The sequence below is a fragment of the Pyxicephalus adspersus genome, chromosome 9 (genome assembly GCF_032062135.1).
Source record: "Pyxicephalus adspersus chromosome 9, UCB_Pads_2.0, whole genome shotgun sequence".
NCBI lineage: Eukaryota > Metazoa > Chordata > Amphibia > Anura > Pyxicephalidae > Pyxicephalus > Pyxicephalus adspersus.
In genome coordinates, this window is record NC_092866.1 from 62,330,119 (window position 1) to 62,346,118 (window position 16,000).

Consider the following 16,000-nt stretch of genomic DNA (forward strand, 5'->3'; position numbering starts at 1 on the left):
GGACCATGGCTCTTGGTGTTGATGTAGGGATTGGAGGATGGGATCATGGCATGTGGCATTGTCGTAGAGAATAGAAGATGGGATCATGGCTCGTGGGGTTAATGTGGGGATAGGATGATAGGAACATGGCACACAACATCGATGTAGGGATCGGAGGATAGGACCATGACACATGGAACTATTATAGGGATTGTTAATGTAGGGTTCAGAGGATGGGACCATGGCAGGTGACCTCTATGTAGGGTTCAGAGGATGGGACCATGGCAGGTGACCTCTATGAAGGGTTCAGAGGATGGGACCACGGCAGGGTTACAGGTATCCAACATTCCCAAAAAGGTCAGATGCCAAGAGTCTGACTAAGAGGCAAGGTTTTGGATATAATGGGGCCCTGGGCAAATCTGAGGTGGGGGCCCCAAATGAAGAAAATTTCAACTTTCTGCAAACCTCTTTTATTCTGTTGGTTGGGGCAACAGAGAAAATGGGCACTTACCCTCCTAAAACCAGCCCCACCAAAGTCGTTTATTATCACTGTAACAAGTATATTTTATAAATCTGTTGCTAAGTTTTACCTGCCAGTAACAGCACTTCCTGTTGCAGACTGACAACACTTAGCCACTCCTTAGTAAATGTCAGCAGTGTTGTCAGTCTGCCATGCCCATTCTTTTATATAGCTGGTGGCCTTTATATGAAGGAGCAGGCATGACAGGCTGACAACCCTGCTGCTAATTGCCAAGGAGTGGCTTAGGGTTGTCACTCTTTAACAAGAAGTGTTGTCACCGACTGCACAGAAAAACAAAGTCACACATACTGAAAATAGATTTGCCATGAAGTTCCAGCAGCCCATGACAAACCAGGCTGATAACATTCATCCTAAAACAATATTTTACATCATGCTGGATGTCCCCAAATCCTTCATAGCTGATTCCTCCATGTAACATGCCACCTGCCTATGTCAGCACCATAGTAATAAAATAAATTCATCCCCCTGACTCATTATATAAAAAATAAATAATTATGTTGTGATGAATATTTGCACTGCCCTGACACATGTGCTCAGTCTGTGCCCATTGCATCCAGCTGTTGTCACTGCTCCCTCCCCCTGCGCTGAGTGACAGCGGGGAGGGGCGGGGCCCGGGGAGTGGATTGGCTGAGAGAGGCCGGCCCCGCCCCTCAGCCCCACTCCCTGCACACAGTGCAGAGCAATGCGAGTTGAGCTGTCAGTGTTTGCTGTCTGCGCTGGGATCGCTGAGCTCTTATAGGGATCTATAGGGAACTGGGATCTACTTACCCTGCTGGGACACAATGGCTACATGCTGACTGCCCTGCTCCCCTCCTGGATGGGGACTGCTCATGGTAAGCAACCTGCTGATCTCTAGCTGTGACAGGTCATTAATAAGTGACAACTCCCAGCTGTGACCGGGGACAGAGGGTGACACTCCTCCTGCACCCATAGGGGTCCCTGCTTCTGGTGCCCTACCCACTGGGGGGATCTGATCTACTTTACAGGGTTACCAGATCTCCTTCAGGAAGTGATCACTTACAGTGCACAGGCTGGTAATGCTATAGGGATTGTCCTTGGTGTGCTTGTGGGTCATGGTGATCCTTGTGTTCTTTATGGCATGTTGGAATTATTTCATATCTGTATTATTGTGCATGTGGTCTTTATTGTCATTGAGTTCTATCCTATAATAATGGTGACTGTATACAGCTCTGGGGGGTAACAAGAGGCAGGTATTGGGGTATTTTGTATTTCATGTACCTGTCAGTAGGGATCAATGCCTGAAATGTTATAATAAATAGCAACAAAGTCAATAAAATAAGTTAAATAAAGTTTAAACCATGTACCCCAATATTAAAATTAAGAGGTCTAATATCAATACATTTCAAGTGAACCATGCAATAACTTTACAAGCCTGCAATGATAAATTCCTGGCATGCCACAATATACAGAAGTAGTCATTTTTCATCTCTTTGATTTTTAATAAGCCATCATTAAACTCCAGACCAATGACTCTGAACAGACTAAAATGATGTCATCAATTTGCTGCAGGCAGAAGGAAGCATTTCTCTAATCCCCCCAAGTAATCAGAATGTAACAAGTCACTAGATGAGAGTTGCAGCTGGGGCTGAACTGTGTCAGATAATTATGAAAGCTGCCTGGATATTGAATAAGGATGACTAAGGAGCTAGATTCCCAATTTCGGAAGTGGATAGTGGACCGGTATGATGCCAAAGCAAAAATGGCGCTGTCCTTTTAGAGAATAAAGCAGGTGAAGTATTGTTGGAGAGTAATACAAACCTGCAAGTGTCAATGACAGGTCCACTTTAACGTTTATTAATGGTGATCATTACAGTAGAAGAATAAGGGTGAGATCAGTGGCTTATTATTCCGATATATGGGCTCAGTGACTATATATTGGCCTATAATAGCTTGATATCTGTGTCAGGAGATCCGGCACCTACCAATAGAGCCTGCACAGCACTGACATGCAGCTTTGTACTTAGGTAGTTGACCAATTATTGGGTGACATGGTGACCTGAAATACAGACAGGAGCCACTCGGTGACCCATAATTACTTACATGAGAGACGAGGATATCACCGCTTCCCATGACAAGTATTGTCCAACGATGGCGTGCAGTACTGGACATCTTATAGTGAGATATTGGCTCAGATTTGTTAAAGACTGGAGAAGATAGTATCATAGTATCATAAGAGAACCTGGGTGATCCAGAAAACCTGGAATGAGCTAGGCTTGAAGGCAATTAATAAATTTATTCTATAAGATTGGCAAACCCTCCAATGGCCAACAATGCAAGAGACATTCTTCATACTGACCACCAGGCATTACCATGAATCATAAATATTGGAGGGGTTTCCTACAACCTGAATTTATTTCATGGGTTCCCGCTGGTTAAAAAAAGGCCGGGTTATAGGGACAATATTGTCTGTGATAGAGCTATAACCCTGTTTTTTGTGACATGGCACAGACATGAAGCATGGCGTTGTATTCATAGTTATGGCATTGAATATATAACACAGGTATTGTATTGTTTATAGTGTAGATCATGTACATTGTCCTCCCTGGTGTTACACATTGTATAGGCATGATGGTGGTAGTTGTGGCTTTGTACCTGTAGTACAGGTATCATATTGTTCACTGTGGCATCACACCTGTAGGAGAGACATTATGATGTCAGCTGTAGCAGAAGAGTTTGTTAACCTTGGCAGTGCGGGGCATTATAATATATCTGGAGTATGGGTATTATTATATTATACCTGGAGTATGGGTATTATATTATACCTGGAGTAGGGGCATTATAATATACCTAGGGTATGGGCATTATATTATACCTGGAGTAGGGACATTATATTATACCTAGAGTAGGGGCATTATATTATACCTGGGGTATGGGCATTTTATTATACCTGGGGTAGGAGAATTGTATTATAACTGGAGAATAGGTATTATAGTATTATTATTAAACAGGATTTATATAGCGCCAACATATTACGCAGCGCTGTACATTAAGTATTATACCTGGGGTATGGGTTTTATATTATGGGCATAGTATGGGAACTGTATTTTTCCTGCAGTAGAGGTATATTATTAAACTTGAAGTAGGAGCATTGTATTATAACTGGAGTACGGCATTGTATCGTACCTCTAGTAGGGGCATTTTAATTTACTTGGAGTATGGGCATTGTATTGTGAATGGTGGCATTACGCCTGTAGCAATGATCATGATATTAACCCTGGCATTACATTTGAAATAGAGGAATTGTATTATACCTGGAGTAGGGGCATTATATTATACCTGGAGTAGGGGTATTATATTATACCTGGAGTAGGGGCATTATATTATACCTGGAGTAGGGGCATTATATTATACCTGGAGTAGGGGCATTATATTATACCTGGAGTAGGGGCATTATATTATACCTGGAGTGGGGCCATTTTTATTGTGAATGGTGGCAATAAACCTGTGGCAATGATGGTGATAATAACTTTGGCATTACACTTGAAATAGAGGCATTGTATTATAACTGTAGTGGACTTTATACTGATAATGTTAATGTTTTATTACATCTGTGAGGGGTCATTATACTGATAACAATGACACATATTATTAATAGCTGGGTATAAAGCTGATTACAGTGAAATGATATTATCCCTTTAGGGGGTCATTATATCAATAACAACGACATTATGTTGTACCTTTAGGGGGGTATCTTTTTTATAACAGTGGCATTATATTTAACATATGGGGGGACATTATATCTGCACGGTGCAGCCTGTGACAGGTGAGCTGTGTCTTCTCATTCAGTTCAGGTTCTGTGTCTGGTTTCTTGTTCCCAGGCGTCATTCACATCCCAATAAATCATTTATTAATAGCCTTTGTTCATTTAACACTTTGTGAGCCTCCTCCTGCCCCTCTCCCCACACTCAGGGGGTGTTCTCCTACATATCACCCCATCTTCTCATATTCTTGTCCCCTGTGCAATATTTAATTCACTTCTTCTGTGACTTCATCCTAATACCGGGAACATTCTCCATTCTATAAGACCTGGAAATAATAGATTATATAGAAATAGCTGTGCGGGTGAATGTGAGCATCTCTTTCCCTTCTCAGGATGGTAAATCAATCATCTTTTATAGATCTGGGGTCATGTTGAAAAGCAGGATGTTTTTTTACAGGGAAGGGCCAAAATTTGACAAATTAACACTTTCTTTCCTGTTTTTGGATGAGCCTCTCTCTTACATCACAGCACCTCATATCCTGGCAGACATCTGTGTCCACAACAACTATAAATCCATAGCTCATGCGGGAGCAGATCAGGGGAGCCCAACTCACTCATTGCAGCTTAAGTGAACACAACAGAATGTCTAAAAGTCCAGAGAGATTTTTTACAATCAAAGGTTCAAGCTAAGTCAGTATGAAAACTGACACGTTTCGCAGGATTGTAAACCTACAGCCCCCGAAACGCATCAGTTAAATATAAACAATTTTTAAAAATTTTGGAATAAATACTTTTGAACATCAATATTCTGCTGGCGCTCCTGGTCTCACCTCTTCCTTCTGTTCTCGTCCAAATTGGGCTGCACGGTGGCTCTGTGGTTAGCACTCCGGCCTTTGCAGCGCTAGGTCCTAGGTTTGCATCCCAGCCAGGACACTGTCTGCATGGAGTTTGCAGGTGTCTGCGTGGGTTTCCTCCCACATCCTAAAAATGTGCCGTTAAGTTAATTGGCTTCCCCCTAAATAGACCTCAGATTACATTAATGACATATGACTATGGTAGGGACATTAGATTGTGAGCTCCTTTGAGGAACAGTTAGTGACACGACTATGGACTTTGTACAGCGCTGCGTAATATGATGGTGCCATATAAATACTGTGTAATAATAAATTGGCTCTGGAAGATGTTCTGTTTTGTCAGAGGTGCCAGCTATGGGGAGGTTCAGGTTCCCCTCATAGCCTTAGTTGCTGGTCAGCTAAATCACAAAAACCAAACATTTTTAAAGGGATTTAATAGCCCGGCAGCGGTATTGCCAGTGTCTGTTAGGGAATGCCAATTGCCATTTCTGTATAGGCAGGGATCATTTTTTTGGATTGTTGCATGTCCCCATGGCAGTGCCCAGCATGTTTGCTGATTATGTATGGAATTTAGTAAAGAGTTTGCCCCCCCCCCACCATAGATTTTAGCAGGGTCCACCATAACTTTCCAAAACATCAAGCAAGATTCACAATCCAAATGTGGACAGATTCACCCATCCCTATCACCAAGTCCATACACTGCACTGCATTCCATGACAATTTATTAGAAGGAACAAATTATCTGTCCATGCTAATGTATCCAAATCTGCATGTTGCATGTTGCATTGGACCATATGTAATGCGTCGCAGCAGAAATAATAAATAAAAAATCATTTCCTTTTCATAGCACAGCAGCGATGTGTACAGACAGCTGCCATGGATGGAATTTCATTCATTGTGCAGATATAAACCCTGACTGGTAAAGCTCTATGTTTATTAAACAATTGCTATTTCCCCCATAAAATACTGTTGTCACTTTTCTTAATTCATCCTTTTCCTGCAGTGTCTGTTGCAATGGACCGGCTTCCTGTTAGTGACAGCGGTGGATTATGTCAGTGCTTGTCAGCACGGCCAATTAAAGTCTCTGTCAGGGGCCCATGTGACAATGCGGGAGCACGATTCGCAAAGGGTTGTCACCCTATAACAGGAAGTACCTGAACAATGGAGGGATCACTGGGGGTTACTTAACTAAAAGCTGCAAAAGATCAATTGATTGGGGATTATTAATAATATATCACTGCCTTGATATTGCAGAATTCAGCAGAAAATGGATGAAAAATTGATGGGAAGGCCGCCATTGATAGCATTCTGACACTCAATGAGATACAAACCCATGCGGATCCACCGATCCCTATCATGCTTAACCAATAAATAGGACTTCCATTCCTGATCAATAATTTATCAATAATAATTCAGTCAAATTCAATAAAGAAAATTGACCCAATTTAAAAGTCTAATTTATTTCAATGTTTTTTGTATACCTAGCATGACATCACAAGAGATTCCAGTGAATCCCATTCTAGTGAATCCCATTCTATGAATCCCATTCTAGTGAATCCCATTCTAGTGAATCTCATTCTAGTGAATCTCATGTGATGCCCATATGGACTAAAGCCCCATTTGACAGAATGGCAGAAGTGCAGGAAGTTGGAATGCTATACATTTGGGCCCCTCACTTCAGAAGTGCCCAGGGCCCTATTTTGTCCAAAACCATCCCTGCATGTAAAACATGTGACTGACACATACATGTGACTGCGTCATTCACGTCTTCCCGTGTAATTGTGAATCTTGCAAATTCCATATTTGTGTCTATGTAGAGCTATCCCTGGAATTCCTATCCCATATTCCCTTATGTATGCTGCCATTGATTCCTATTCTGCAGCAATAAAAAATGCGTCCAATTGATTTTTCACCCACACTGAATTCTGGGTAGAAGGGTCACCCCCATACTGATCCATTGATTGGGTGAATGAGGCACAATCTAAATATTTGGCCTGGACCTCCGCACATAAGTTCCCAACTCCGCACGGAGTGCATGGTCATGACATGGGTGGGATCTTATTGTTTCGATCTGTTGTCAGAATATTATTATTAAACATGATTTATTTAGCGCCAACATATTACGCAGCGGTGTACATTAAATAGGGGTTGCAAATGACCGACCGATACAAACAGTGACACAGGAGAAGGAGAGGACCCTGCCCCGAAGAGCTTACACTCTAGTAGGTGGGGGATTGGCACATTTGTAAAAGTGTTGAATAGATGATAAGGTAGCCTTGGCACATTTATTAACTGGCAGCTACCAGTTGATTGGTGATCACTTTAGGAGTGGCGATCACCATGGCTCATAATGGTGATCACTTGCAAAGTAGCAGTATATGGCTGCCATGTAAGTCTATGGGGCCACAATTGTTACAGTTTTGGCGAGCCAGCCAACAATCTTCTAATTCATTAAAGTGAGCGGAGCTGCAGATCATAACTTCAATCTGGCAATCAAAGCACCAATCACCATATTATTATTATTAATGAACAGGATTTATATAGCGCCAACATATTACGCAGCGCTGTACAATAAATAAGGGTTGCAAATGATAGACCATAGCTCTCTATTGAAGCCAGAGGATCAACATGACAGCCAGATTTCAGAAAGCGAGATCAGTCATTTCTGCACCGCAGTTGCTGATTAATCCCGACACACCTTCCTCGGTTCACCCAGATTCCTTCCGATAACGGCAAAGGGCCCGGCCGGCCTTATCGCAGAGTCATCAATTTCCGAGCAAAGTTCTGATTTCACCTGTGACACCCGCAGACTTCCACGGCCCAATGTGTCATACGGGAGTCACACATCTGGGGGTAGCATGGGAGCACATCTGACACTTCACCCATCTGCAGGGTGCAGAGTTTCCCTTTTTCTGCACAGACTGGCTGACCTGTGATTCCAGATGTGGGTGAATCATCTGCTGCTGATTCACACTGAAATCCTTGATGTCGAGGTATAAATAGAGATTTATCTGATGTGCAACTGAAACTGTTCACTGTACCGCCTCCGAGACCGCAAGATACACAGATGAAATATATATAAGGGAGCTGGTTTGCCTGCCAAGTTTGAATTATGTTCATCCAGTCCTGAGATTTACACAGCTCCACCACACAGCACAGATAAGACAGGTAATACATCACGGTCACCTCTCCGGCCCCCGTGTGTGATTGGCCAATGCAGGGGCAGCAGGAGTTCACGCCTGTGCTCATTCTACTCTTTTATCTGCTTATTTTACTTTCCTTGTCATCACATGTGCATGCAGCACATCTGATTGGCTGCCACCACAGCCCCTCCCTTATAGTCCAAGAGCCCGTGATGCCTGTTACACTAACATGTTGCTTATGTTTTTTTGTAGGTAGATAGCTTTTTTGGCTCCCGACCATTGGATCTTGGTCTATGCTGTGAACTACAGCCCCCCACCCATGGTATGTAGATTATGATGGGGGTGGGGTTCTGTAGTCCTGCGTGACAATGCCGCGCTTTCCTATACATAGATGCAATATAAAACATTTTCTTTATTGGGTTTATCTACATTATATTATTGTTGCAGCTGCGGGTGGATTTGTTTACTCACAGCGTCACCGATCATTAAACGTCGCCTATAAAGCAGCCAAATTATTCCCGACCAAAGTGCCAATTATTTTTTATTTCAGCCTCGCACTAATAGGCAGATGCTCGCGTCCCCTAGAAGTTTTTATTGAAATGTTGCTGCCGGTGACACCAGAATTGGGTCCCATCAGGCCGTGTCGTTCATTCACCTCCCACGGACTCGTCTGTGGCCTGGTAGAGTCTGGTGACATGTGCTGGCTTGTGGTTACCGGATGAGAGTACACAGCGTTCCCTTTATAGGCCATGTGCACAGGAAGTGAGGCGCTGCTCCAAAATATATTTCTGCATATGTACTGAATATCATCAGTGCTTAGATGTGGCGGCTGCATTTGTTTTTTCTTTAGATTCACCTGCCATTGACACTTCCTGTCCTAAGGTGACAACGCTCATTGTAGAATATCATTCTAAGAGAGGCGTTGTCACACTAGCCGTGACTATAGAACGCCTTTCCATTTCATCTTCCTTATAGTTCAACCTTTCTGTCTGTTCTTGCGGCCTTTGTCATCAAGAAATAATGGGGTGGCTCAGTGGTTAACACTCCCGCTACAAGTTTGTATGTTTTGTCTGGGATTCCCCGAAGCGTTTCAATTCCTTTGCACAACCCAAAAAGTTTATTGACATAGCTAGATTTTGGGCTATGGTAGGGTTGTGAGATTCTCTAGGCAGCAGTAAGTGACATGACTGCACTCTGTACATCGCTGCCTTATATGTTAGCACTATGAATCAAAATAAGGGTCAGGAGCGGTTTAGACATACGGTAATGGGCACATGCGTGAAATAGGGGCCCCCAAGTGTACAACTCCAAAGCTCTCTGCTCCCCTGCTGGAGAAGGCGGGGGCCCAGGGCAGTTGCCCATTTTGCCCAGACCTCAAACTGACCCTTCCAATGGGGACACCCGATCCAGTGACAACGGAGGAATTCCCTTATTTCCAGTTGCATCCTAAAGACAGGAAGTAAAGGAAACAATTCCCTAACCTGACTCAGTAGGCACAAAGACCAACCAGACCCGGGAGTTTAACCCTTTCCTACTCTTTCCAAAACAAAAAAGTTTAGGAAAAGTGCAAGTGTAGTGTAGGACCCCAAATCTGAATAACTCTTGCCCATCTTTCGTAGGGGATATGGAGTTTGTTCTAAAATATTGTGGGGGCTCTCAGATCTGGCCTAGGTGCGCTTGACCACTGCGCCACATTTCTGAGCTGCACTTGCATTTCTTTGTTTCCTATTGAAGAGATCCCCGAAATGTTGTTTTTGCGCCCCCTACAGCCTACTTGGAGTATGTCATGGTGGAGTAATAAAGCCATTTGTGCATTCATTTGCTAAATTTTCATCCCATGCCCTTTATTCTGGCGAAACGCGTTGGGCCCTCGTCATTTCTCGCCGCACCTCCATTCCCACCGTTGTGTCTGCTTTTAGCTTTAAAAACAGAAATTGGATTAGAGTATTAGAGGATTAGAGTGAATGTGATTGGCTGTCCACTCTGCCCAATGTGATCACTCTGTTCTGTCTCGGATTTTACGGCTGCAACCTTTATGATGTTCCATGGTGACACCTCATTGGCTACTAGAAATTTAGAAGGCCGGAGTCCTAAAGCTGGTCTGATATCAAGGGACCTTTAATAAACTGCCATCTGTCTGCTGCAGGCAGGAAGAAGCATTTCCCCAGTCTCCTATCCCTAGTGATCATTTTGCACCATTGTAACTTTGCACTGGATATTAGGCTGCAATATCTGCACCAGACATTTGTGATGCCATGACTGTGTTATCTCTGGGATGGTGACCCTAGATGATGCCTAAACAATAATGGTGCCGTCACAATATATAATTTTCGTAGCATTAAAAACTAAATCCTGCAGGAACTGAAACGTTTTCAGGTGTCCTCAAATTCGAATTCTCCAGGAACCGCAGGTCACAGCATGCCCAGCCAGACGAATGCATCACCATCAGCTGTCTACAAATATTCCAGGTGTGTTCTGCACAAAGGTCAATCACTGCTTCAAAGAAGACCTGTCATTTCTGAGCACAGAAAGCGTCCTTATCTTTATACCGACCAATCAAGTAATCAGCTCAGTGTTCTTCGTAGTGATTGGCCGAGCAGGCGGCCCACAGACAGACGGGATAATATTCCATTTAGCTGACATGTTTACCTTCCATGGCGAAGTCCAAAGTCCTCCCAGGTCTATTTATTCCTAGAGAAAGGTGGCAGGTGACTAATCGCCAGGTGAGGGTATTTGAACATGTGAGCAGACAGAAACAAGCCAGCCAATCAGGGAGCTTGATTGACAGTTGAGCAACTCCTGACAACGTACACACAACAAACCGCAGCATATGGAGCCCATGAAAGGCAGAACCGCTAACGTGATGTCAATGCCATGGCGGTTCCTTTATTAGCCTGCACATGCAATATAAAGGGCTCTTTAAATTATTGCTGAGTAGTCAGCAGTGGAAAAGTCCTCAGTTTATAGCTCCAGAGGAAAGATCCCTTCCTCCACCCCCCCGACCCTAATTGTTTTTAAAGTTTTTCATTGAGCTGGGCCCCTCACACTGGAGAGATTCACCACTCAGTATTTCCCGGTGATCATGGTTACACAGACACAAAATAAGGGCAAATCCCAAATTATACAGCTGTCAGTGGAACAGGTGCAAATCATCAAAATGGGAACACCTGTTCTGTGACAGCTGTTAATGCCATTAATGTTTCTTTTATTTCACTGGATGCATCTCCACAGATTAATTCTAATGAATAGGGTGAATCTTGTGTGAAAACATTTCTAAGAATCCCCCAGTGACTTACCATGTGAACCCAATAGAGGTCCGGCATTGGATCACAATGGACCGGATTTATTAAAGCTCTCCAAGACCAGAGAGAATAATATTATTATTATTATTATTAATAAACAGGATTTATATAGCGCCAACATATTACGCAGCGCTGTACATTAAATAGGGGTTGCAAATGACAGACTGATACAGACAGTGACACAGGAGGAGGAGAGGACCCTGCCCCGAAGAGCTTACAATCTAGGAATAGACTGTCATGGGAGAACCTGGGTAATAAGGCAAAGCTGGGATCGATTTCCTAAAAATCATTTACTATTAGCCGGCAAATGTTTTCAATCCTGGACCAGATCCATTGCAGGTTTGCTGGATCACACAGGTTCTCCCATGATACATGATATTACATCAGCCTATTGTATCCTATCACATGTTATTGTTACATTGTTTCTCTTCACCTTTGTACTGTGACACGCTCACTGTTGGTATTTTATAAACACTGATTAATAATAATGATAATATTATAAAATAGAATAATTATAATAATAATATAATGATAACAGTGATCCTTATCCATAAATATTGTTATTCTTGGGGAGTTTTGTTTGATCATGTGACCAGATCTTTATATTGTGTGATTGACAGGGCATAGAATCTGGATTGTTTATGATCTGAATCATCTTAGATTGTAAGCTCTTCGGGGCAGGGTTCTCTCCTCCTCCTGTGTCACTTTCTGTATCAGTCTGTCATTTGCAACCCCTATTTATTGTACAGCACTGTGTAATATGTTGGTGCTATATAAGTCTTGTTTAGTAATAATAATATTATTATTATCAGGTGCACACGCAGCATAAAACTCATCACTTGGATATTTTCTGCCCTGACCAGTGGGGTTCTTCACTCCTACAATTCCTACAGATTGCTTTTGGTTAATACAACCAATCAATTAGTTGACTCAGTATAAGGATTGAATGTTCCGCTGTACATGATCTGTAAATTGATCCATGTGGGCAGCATTGGGCACTGCGGGTATCTATGTGAGTGCCATTCCCTCCATGTAAGTAATATTGTGCATTGGGCTCATTCACCTTATAGATCAGCATTTCTCAAACTTTTTAACATAGGGGAATCCTTAGAATGAACTTTCAGGTCTGCAGGGAACCTTAAATACACAGCTCACAGTATATTAGTGTGGTGGTCAGTGGGAAGAATTTCTCTTACATTGCTGGCCATTGGGATGAATGTCACCCTTACAGATCATTGGGGTCACTTACACTTACAACTTGCTCCAGGAACCCCCAGCAACCTCTGGTTGGGAAACATTGCTATAGATGTGCGGTGCGTTCTTCACATTGCTCTGCTTTGAGTTCCATTCATTCAAATGTCACACAGATGTAGTACACGCTGCTGATTTTCATGCCACACCTTGCACTGTTCTGTGCGGTAAGGTGTGCTTGGGGTGCCAATTTTGCTTTTTTGCACTAGCAAAAAAAAAAAAAAAAGTACTTAAATACATTGTAGCAACCTATCACACGGCAAACTAGTGCAGCATAAAGTGTGATTAATACCCCCCATGCTTTTGCTACAACAAAGACATTTTTCTCTTGTGTTTTTATCCATGAACAAATTGTGCCACTGACCCCCTACAGCAGCATTTCTCCAAGTTTTTAACATAGGGGGGCCCTTGAAATAACTTTTAGGTCTTCAGGGAACCCCTTTTATAATTATTATATCACAGTATATTAGTGTGGTGGTCAGTAGGAAGAATTCTTCTTACATTGCTGGCCATGGGAAGAATGTCACCCTTACAGATAGCCAAAAAGATCATTGGGGTCACTACTGGCCTGAGAGGTGCAAAGTGCTCAACCTCTGGAGGAACCGGGGTCCACATGATAAAAGCTGGAAGTGCCCCCCTATGTAATAAAGCAGCAAGTGAATGGGTGACCCTCAATGCATAGTTGGGCATTACCATGCATTGTATTGGAAGTCCTCATTACGCCAACTGGGCACTGGCACTGCACCAACAAGGGTCACACACTTTATCGTTCATTGTTGGTTTCACCCCGCTATATTCACCTGTCCCCATTCACAGGGCACAGGCACCTTTATTTTTCTCTCTTTGCAATCTTTGGCCATCTTGATTGGCTAGGATAACATTCATTTAGTTCCAGCAATCAGAAGCTGGGATTGCCCAATCATTTTTGGGAGCGGTCAGACAGGTGAGAATGCTTATTGCGGGGCGGGGGGCATTGCCTGTCCCTTTCTATATTAAAACGCCAGATCCTAACTTTCTAACCGGGGCTTTAGTTCAGCCACAGCAAACCGGGATAAATGTGACTTAATCCAAATGGTTTACCTGCCCTGAATAATCCTAAATCTCCAACAATTTTCTTCCCCAGATAAATATCTGACACAAATACTGAAATAGAAACATTCAGATTACTTTCAGTGTCCGGCTGATTACCTGAAACTAGAACGTCAGCACTCTCTGGTAGAGCCGGTTTAGGTAGTTGTGTTGGGTGTCTAATTCCCAGGTGAACCAGCAAAGGGGATAGACAGGGCGACCTTCATTGGAGAAAAACAGACACAGGATCCAAAATCACCTGCTGGCTAAATTCTTTTCTGTAATTAATCTTTCTATGAATTTATTAAATATTTCAATGATCAACCTCATAAGAATCACATATGGGATTGTATTGGGTTAATATATAATATTCAATCTTCACATATTCCCCAAATGTGGGAGAGGGTCAGCTCTAGGTATGTAGGTGAATGACGCCCTGCCACGCCCCTATTATGCAGACCATAAAATAAGAAAATGCCAAAATGATTGGTTAAACCCGCTAAAGTCCTTCTTTATTACTACTTCACTTTCCTAATATTCAGTTTTTTTAATAAATAACAAATGGAATAATTTAGAAGGCTGGGTGAAGGTAGGAGAAACCAATAAAATGGGGAGAAAAGAGGGAGGGGCTTCTTTAACTTTAATAGGGGCATGTTAACTAAATTGTGCTTTTTAATGATTGCTTCTCAGCTCGCCTGTGCTCTGATCCCGATTGGCCGATATATCCCAATTGCACGGTTTTGATGTTCCATATTGCCGTTATATGTCCCGAGCCCCCCAATTCCAATGTAGCACCATATTTGGGAAATGTCATGCATTTAATGATAAAAACTTATAACGCTGATTTGGTTTTCTTCCACTCCTTGTATGCTGCTGGGACATTCAGCTAATTCTGTTCCTGGGGCCTCAGACTTCCAGCTGCTGCATAGATTTGGCCGTCTGGCTCCTGACACCTATGTTGTTCAGCCCACACCTGTTGTCAGCAATCCTGACATTCCTACCGCTCCACAATCCCACAGGCTGCGACAGGGACCGCGGGAAAGGGGGACGATTCAACACAAACTGGGAACTGGCTGGTGAAATATTAAAATAAATGGCTAATATATAAATATGTGTATGTATATTACTTTATGGCTAGTGCATCATGCAGGTTGTATTGCTGGGATTTCTCATTTCTTTTCAAGAATGCTACAACTTTCAGCAACTTTACTAAGTTCCTTACATGTCATCAGTCTGCTGCAGGCAGGATGAAGCATTTCCTCAGTCTCTTCTTCCTCAATAATCTGATGCAGCATTGCAACTTTGCAGCCAGCCACAAGGTGAGCGGCTGATGTGTGTCAGACATTTCTGAAAGCAAGAATTGCACTGCCGGGCATTCAGGTGGAGGGGACATCGGTGGCAGATTTGGGTCCTTTAAGTGGAGTATAAATGGCCAGTGGAATTTTCTGGGCAGGAAGTTGATTTTACTTAGAGATATATCTTACCACGTGACGACTTTGCAGAGGAAATTTATCCAAAGTGAAAGCATGTTCCCTGTTACCTGTTACCTACGGTGTCCCCATTTGGAGGATGTTCTCCTTACTTCCTGTAACATTTTGGATTTCCCTTTATTTGATAAAGGGACAGTTAATCCCACCAATGGGGACACAGTCAGCAATAAATATTTAGGTATTGTACTTGTGGCGAGGAGCACTGAAGCATTGGAGTAGATTGGCAGCTTTATTGCCCTGGAACCTCGTGGGTGGTCCTTAAGATATGTGCATAATGAAAAGAAATGTCAGCCCGCCTATGAGGATCCAGGGTGAAGTTTTATTGGTATTTACCAGGAGAAGACAATACTATTCAGATCTGAAGAAAAGGAGCTCTTATATTCCTCATGTTGGCTCTCTTGAGAATGCTAAAAAAAATTTTCACTGTGGCCCCCTATACACAGAATGGCGCTATGATCCTTTATTCTGCTTTCAGAAATCAAAACAAGTTCTAAGCAGCTTCAACCTAAGAAAAAAGTTTTAGCTTTAGATACATTTATATGAGTTTTGATTGGCCGTCGCCTCGCTCTGCAATGACGTCAACCGTGATGTGCATCCTCTGTGGTTTGATGTTGCGTAAAGCCATATAATGTCTTCCTGTCTGTGCCAAGT

General features: G+C 42.7%; 1 protein-coding gene across 8 annotated transcripts in view; it reads left to right on the forward strand.

Moving 5' to 3' along the window:
• Window positions 1–1,190: 1,190 nt before the first annotated feature.
• MICAL2 (microtubule associated monooxygenase, calponin and LIM domain containing 2) overlaps window positions 1,191–16,000 on the forward strand; it is a 151,118-nt gene continuing 136,308 nt past the window's right edge. For 3 of the 8 annotated variants that reach the window (XM_072422277.1, XM_072422278.1, XM_072422279.1), the window contains exon 1: window positions 1,192–1,353. The gene's annotated coding sequence lies outside the window, so the exon portion shown is untranslated. Of the gene's footprint in view, window positions 1,354–16,000 lie in introns of all 8 variants that reach the window. The other 5 variants (XM_072422273.1, XM_072422275.1, XM_072422280.1 and 2 more) reach the window with 3 other exon arrangements.